Below are 7,872 nucleotides of genomic sequence, written 5' to 3' on the forward strand. Positions count from 1 at the left end.
GAATGTCATGGCTAGTATACCTAGCATTGTGTGGGATAGTCTGCGCTATCTTGGCCAACACAGCATCTTTCCTCAAAGTATATTCAAATAAGGACAAAAATAATCCGCATCCATCTTCAGACATACAATCAAAAGCATCATGGTCACCTCTAAAAGGTAGCTGGTTCACTGCAAGGAACTCGACAACATCGATTATTGATGATAAGTAGTATCTATTGCGTTCCAAATGTTCTGCATTGATTAAAGTTGTGATTTCTTTACCGGTCTGAATCCGTCTCTCCTTGTCCCTCCACATAGCTTCACAAGTCTGGTGTTCTTTTGACGCTGAATGTTTATTAAGTCCTTTCCCAGTTTCCACTGCATGCTTCCAGTCGCAAAATCCAATAATCGTAAATGTGGTGTCTGTGGCAGAGGAGGGCGCTCGAAACGTTCTGCATGGGTAGCAGAATGCAGCATCTGCATGAATAGAGTACTCCAGCCAGTCTCTCCTACTATACCAGGAGCTGTTGAATGATCTTTTTTTGCCTGAGAAAACACGTGCAGGAAAGTTTTTTAAGATTACTTGGTTGGGTTTCTCAACTCCGAGGTCCCCTGGTGCTACCACCTGTGACGGCCCTTGCTTGAGGCCTTGGCAACTGGAACGGTTGGCCTCTGCACAGCTGTCGGGCGTTGAATCCCTGTCTTGAGAACTGCGACACCCAGGGTTTTCGCCTAACGTTACATCGCTGCTGCCCTCTCCTGCCAACTTTGGTGGTTTTTGATTAAAGAAACGACGTATATCCATAGCACTGCCACACGAGATCGTTCAGCATTTAAAAAAAAAAAATTTAAGTGGTAGAGCTATGCTTAGCAAACAACCAAAAATTTCCGCGCTCACTATCTACAAACCACTCAAATACGTTTAAAATTATTATTAAAAAAAACCCAGACCAAACACATTTTTATTTTTATTCCGGAGTTATATAATACAAAACGATAACTTGATAACAGTAGCCTATTGATTAAAAAAAAAAAGATTGTGCAAACAAGCAAGGACTGGTGGTTGGTGGGACATGGAGGTGAAGGGAGCAGGGGCTGCGTTTCCATATGGCAGAGTATCAGGCAGTTGCCATACCTTAGCCCAGTCAGGTGTGCTGTGAAAAATGATCCATAATTCATATCTCTATTATAATTCGTCATTATTATTTTAAATTAGAGGGTTTTAAAATGTTTAACCAATGCCAATCATTTAAAAAGAGCTTGTCAGTAAAACTTCGTAACGCCATTGGATCCTCAAGATCTCAGCGAAAGCTCGTAACTCCGCCTCCTTTCAGATTGACGCGCCGCGCTGCCCGCGCACAGCCTGGTGGAAACAGATCTCAATGCAAGGGTAAATAAATAATAACTGATGTTTGAATAGTACAGCGTTTTCTTTACTCAGCAGGCTCGTCCAGGGCGGGCACTAGTGACTCACAGGGCGGGCCAGGCCCCCCCCATGGCGCCGGGACTGTATTTCTGTTAAATACGTTTTCATTGCAAAATTAAGATTCCAATTATATTTTCTGAAAGGTATGATGTCCCGTTCCTAAACAGGCTTATGAAAAAATTATATAATAATAATAAAAAATATAATTACATCCTCAATCTCACTGATATATACCCCTCCCCCCATTCATTTTAGTTTTTAGCAATATTAACTACAAATGAATGCTATGTCATTTTGGAACGACGACAAAAGGCACCCTACAGTGATATTGACCCACTGGCGAAATCTTTATATAATGTGTCTTTGACCTTCATTATGTATGTTTTGATTATACTGTGTTGTAAATAAAATACAAATAATAAAAAAAAAAAAATTCAGTCTCCTCACACTCCTCACTTCAGTCTTACCTGCCTCAGTCACAGTCACACTGATGGGCCATTAGCAGCCTTTAGGGGAGGGTCCTTTTGTCTCTCAGGTGAATCACTTAATATTCAAGGCCATTACCACTCCCTCGCATATAGGCCTTCGATCACAAAACATGTCTTTAAAAATTTAAATCAATATATTGTTTTCTGTGAATGACTAAGCTGAATGATTTTCACATAATTGTGAAGTAAATATTCTAGCCTAGAAGACTGATTACACAAAAGTCTTATTCAGGACGATTTAGTGTGGCTTTTATGGCCTTATTGCAGCTACATTATTTTCCCCAAAACTTACTAACCACGCATAATATTTTTTTTCTAACAAATGCAAACATGTACATCCATCTTGGTCACATTGTTGTAGCATAGTTTGTGCTGAATACAAAAAAAATACATGTTGGTCAATAGTATGTTACAAGTAGCTGAAAAAAAGCACAAATATCAGGGCATGTCAAAACATCTCAAGGGCCCCAAAATCACCTCAGACTAGGGATGTGCGGGTCTAGTCGACTAGTCGACTAAACGGTGCAGCTCCTACTAGTTGACACTGAAAACAATAGTCGATTACACGAGAGAAAAAAACCCGATGATTTTATAATTCAAATTACCATAATTTTAACGTTAAATTTAAAGCATTTTAAATAACAAGTTAAAATAAAAAGTTTTAAAAAGAATACATATCAAAATATTTAACCCTCTGGGGTCTGAGGTAGGGATATGCGCTACGACTAATTTGACTGTCGTTTAAATGGAAGTTTTGTATCCGACTAGTCTAAAAGCTAGAAACCCCCAAAAAATGGCAAAAGAAAAAAAAATGTGCATGTCTATATAACAGCCTACACTTGAAATACTCTTAAATAATCGTTAAAAAGAAAGAGCATACACTCAACATAAATCAGTGCATAGCTTATTTATTCAGATCGGCTGGAGCAATGCAGCAATGGAAAATCGATCAATCGACTGACAGAATTCTTCATTTTCATATAAAGTTAGCCAACATATTAATATGTTATCAAGGACCGTTTATCAAGGAATAGCATTAAAATGGCTTTTAAAAATGTACTTCATGTTGGCTATATTGTCTAAAAACAAAAGAATGCTCGTTTTACTTACTCAGACCATGCGCATTTGTTCAGTGAATTTAACACGTTAATGAGGTCTGGCGAAAGACGGGACTAGAGGTGATTCTTCACTTGAAAAAAAATTAAACCGCGCTCGGCAGGAACTGAAGTCACAGGCACGCAGAGAGATAACTACCAGCAAGCAGACAGTTTCGAAAAGAGCCTGGAAATCCCGCATCACCACTGAAGTGGGTCTTCATTTAGAAGAATAGATCACGCCGATGGGATCACGGACCGCAGCGATGTATGAAAGATTGACATTGCTGGCTTTGGCTAGCCTCCAAGCTAACGCATGCTTGCCTGTATTGAATAAGATTACGCATCGCTCCAGTAGAGTTATTGTAAGCCAATTTGACATTACACAGTCTACACAACTTTTCCATCTCCTTCTAATTAAAAAAAATCCCACACCTTGCAGGTCTTTCGCGTGGTCATTTTGAGCTTGCCGCAACTGACATGAAGAAAACGCATGCGAGGTCTGAGGTAAAGATGTAGTTTCTGCCCAGATACGCTTTTAAAAATATTTATATATTTAAGAGCAACACTTTACATAAAAATAGCACGCATAAGAAATAATGGAACTCCATGTTGACAGGAATAAAAGGCGGCAAACTTTCACTGCATGTCCCTTTAAATGCTAATGAGCTACAGTTCACCCCATTTCTCTCTTCCGTGAGGTGATGAGCTGTTCTTATGAGACTGTAAACTTGTTAAATAGCACATTATTAGGAAAGGTGATTTGCAAAGATTCATAAAAAAAACTTATCCTCACTTCTTCTGTAGGTGAAGCTGGATCACGAACGATTTGCACAAACATAGACGCATTATGTTTCCACTGCGTCTTCAGCGGCTCAGATGTTGGGAGTAAATGACAACTGCTTATGTTCAGTATTACATCCAACAGCAAAGCACCTCAATCGCTTTGGAGCCAATCTTGTATGCACCTGCTCTGGTTTTAAAACAACGGCAGACTGTTGGCAGCTCACTCAGGGCAGGTCTAAGGTAAAACGCTAGTGTCAATCAACAATTGTGGGAGCAGCCTGTGCAGAACTACATCACACAGCCAAGAATCTGAGAATGGCTTGATCTGAGAAAGGGGTTATTATTTTGGGGGATTTAAAAATGGCTTTCCCAACTCATTTTTGCATACTGTGCATGACACGCACGCAGCTTAGAGGGAATATTGCACCTCTCAGAAAAAGACCCATCTCACTTTTAAATTAATGCTTTCTATGGGATCCCATACAATGAATAAATTAAATTAGTCAGTACCAAAAGTGGAACTATTTTAACAAAATAATTTAAGATTGTGGTGCAAAAATTTGTACACCACAATGAATGTGTTAGAAGAAAATCTAAAAATAAAATTGTAATTAACAGGAATTCACCAGCAGATGAGTCGAATCACACAGGTGGCCAATTCCAATAATCATATTTAAGAGAGAAAATCCACTCCCATATACAGTAATTCTGATGAAATGGCACCACATGGAAAAGAAACTTCACAAGACCTGAGAAAGAAAATAATAATAACCAAAAAAAGTCATGGTTATAAGAAAATTAGTAAATCATTACTAATAAGTTTGAATATTTTTGTGAAAGTGATCCAAACGTTCAAAAAGGATAGACTCACTGAGATATCCAAGCAGTCGATGGAAGTTAACACCCCATCAAGAGTGTTTTGTGATAAGAGAACTTGAAGAAAATCACCATGCACGTTCAGCACAGTTGGCTAAATCATAAGAAAGTCAAACTGGGGTGAGTGTTTCCTGTGACACCATACAACGTACACTGCAGAGGAGTAGCATGCAAAACTGCGTCCACAAAGCAAGCCACTGCGGAAGCACATACACAAAAAAAGCCCATCTAAAATTTGCCTGGGCTCATGTTGACAAAGGTGAAGACTACTGGGAGTTTATACTTGGAGTGGTGAGACAAAGATGAATGTTTTTGGCTCTGATAGGTTCCAAACTGAATGACGTTGCGAGGATGAGGAGTACAGTGAAAAATGCATGGTACCAACAGTAAAGCATGGTGGTGGCAGTGTGCTGGTGTGGGGCTGCATGAGTGCAGCAGGTGTCAGGGAGTTGTTTCATAGATGGCATCATGAATGCACAGATGTACTGTGAAATACTAAAAGAGAAGATACTACCTTCACTGCATGCTCTAGGTCACTGGGCACTCTTTCAACACAATAATGGCCAAAAATAATCTAAGGTCATTGGTTTATTTCTCAGGAAAACAGGGTAAAACTGGCCAAGCACATCATTAGAACACTTGTGTGGACGATGAGAGATGGTGTTTGAACATTTGTTATGACTAGGGTCATATGTCTAGGGTCAGGGAGGTAACATATAAATAAATGGGTTAAGTTAGTTTTATTTATATAGCACAATAAAGCAATGTCGTTGACCATTGTGCTGTACAACAATTGTAAAACCAAAATAAAAACAATAAAAAACAAACTAGAAAGACAGTACATATGGAGGAAGACCAAGCTCAAGGCAACTCGCATAAGTTTTCTGTAGAAGGTGGGTTTTAGGTCTAGCATTAAACAAAGATTCTTTAGATATTATCCTAATAGGCAAAGGTAGGCTATTCCACAATTTGGGGACGACTACTGCAAAAGCCCAGCCTCCCTTTCTTTTTAACTATGATCTGGGAACCAGTCTCTGATTAAATTACCTTAAACATTTAGCAGATATGTCACAATTTCAGATTATTAACCCTAAAATGCATGAATGTTTCCCTAACCATTACATTTTTGGGATGGATCTCTAATTGCTGCAATATCAAAAAACTCTTGATATTTTAAGAACAATTACAGAAGAGAACAATTACAATATTTCCTTGCCTTTTGAAACTTAGAACGGTTCAAATTGAGCAGATGATTTTACTGTTGCTGACATTAACCAGCTTTCCATCCAAGGAGTTTTTAAAAATATTTAGCGCTTTAAAATATTTATGATATAGATATATATGATCTTTTTCTGTTTAACTTTAGAGCATAAATTCTATATTGATACTTCAAAATGTCACAAAAATTAGTTTGGAAACACTTTTTGTTGAGAAAAGGGCCTTTAACGCAAATAAATGTGGTGTCACATGACAGAATTAGCTTATTGTTAACTATTTTTATTCTTGTTTTGTTCTGAGTTCTTTCTATCGTTAAATTTAAAGGATTTGTTGTGGAGCGAGGGGAAATAAAATCGAATGTTTTTTCAATATGTTTGGCTGACTGTATTTTATTATGACAATGAACAGGCTGCATTGTCAATAAAATGGCACTAGCCTATAGCCTATAATTTACACAATAGGTGAAATTATGTATGGAAACAGCTCAAGGGCAATTTATTTTTTGCGATACACCAAAACTTATGCGACAATTCATTTTTTAGGGATGACGTCATCATATACACCATTTTATTGTTAAAAGGCCAGTTGGATGGAAACAGGCTGTAGACAGCAATTTTCGCAAAGTTTTTTTTTTACGCATATTCTCTTTGTCGATAACAAAACGGCGCAAAAACTGGATAGAAACTTGATAATTGTAAGAGCACACTTCCACAGTAAATTCAGCATCTGGCTCATATTCACGATCTCAAAACTGTCCTTTTCAATGACTTCAAAAATCAATATTTTGATCACTGGCAGCTTATTCACCACATCCAGCATCAAATGACAGTGACATTTATATTTCATTGTGTACAGTGATTGTGTACAGAAGTGTACAGGCACGAAAAAAACACAAAGAGAAAACTCTCAGAGACAATCCTGATGTTCTGTACGCTGACTATATTCAGCTCAATGGGAAAAGAATCAAGAACAACTTCATTTTCCACACCACTATGATTAATGCTTGGAAACTGACCATCTGTGAGGAATACAAGCATGTTTTTAAAGAAGGAATTGGCCGAGGTGGAAGATTAACTATTTGTGAAGATGAAATGCTAGACACAGACAACCCCATTCTCACTATAACATACTATACTAAAGGCACCTTCTTACTGCAAGGCAATGAAGCAAGCCTGAACTCATTTGAGGAGATGTTCCCCCTGCTAAAAGCCAGAGTAGAGAAGGAGAGAGAGGAGACCCATGTGACCTGCACAGACTCTGAGGAAGAAGGCCCAGTGAATCCTTCACCTTCACCATCCGAACGTCAGCTGAGAGACAGTTTAGCCCTAATAGAACTGGACTTCACTGAATTCAGAGAACACACTCAGGCCAAACTCTCAGACACACACAACACAAACATTTACATCCAGGAGCTCAAAGATGAACTCCAGCAGCTGAAGAAAAACACCAGCTCCTCCATCGCTGGACTTACAAGAGCTCTCGGAGAACTTCAAGAAGAAAACCAAACTCTTCGCTTACAGTTATGCAAACTAGAGGAGGACACAGAGAAAAAGGAAGTGAACTTTTCCAGACAGCTGCAAGAAATGAAAGAACAGTTACAGAAAAACACAAAAGACAATATACTTCACTACAATACAGCTCCAAACAAACCAAACTACACAAACACAGAATCCATGACTACGACAAACACACAGACACCTGCAGCAACACAGGCCTCACCTGCCCAGCCTCCAGAACCTGATCCAGATGTTCTCCTCCTCATGGACTCAAATGGAAAATTCCTGGACCCCCAGAAACTCTTTCCACACCAAAAAGTCACTGCAAAGCGATGTAGCGCAACAGGCCACGCTCACCAGATCATCAGAGACTTCACAGGACACCTCTCGTGTATTATCATCCACACTGGGACTAATGACCTTCACTCGCTGCGCAACAATACCTCTGATGCAGTGAGGAAAATGGCAGAAATCACCAGCAAAAAGTTCCCAGAATCCCGAATCATAAT

This window comes from Barbus barbus (assembly GCF_936440315.1).
Source record: "Barbus barbus genome assembly, chromosome: 39".
Taxonomy (NCBI): Eukaryota; Metazoa; Chordata; class Actinopteri; order Cypriniformes; family Cyprinidae; genus Barbus; species Barbus barbus.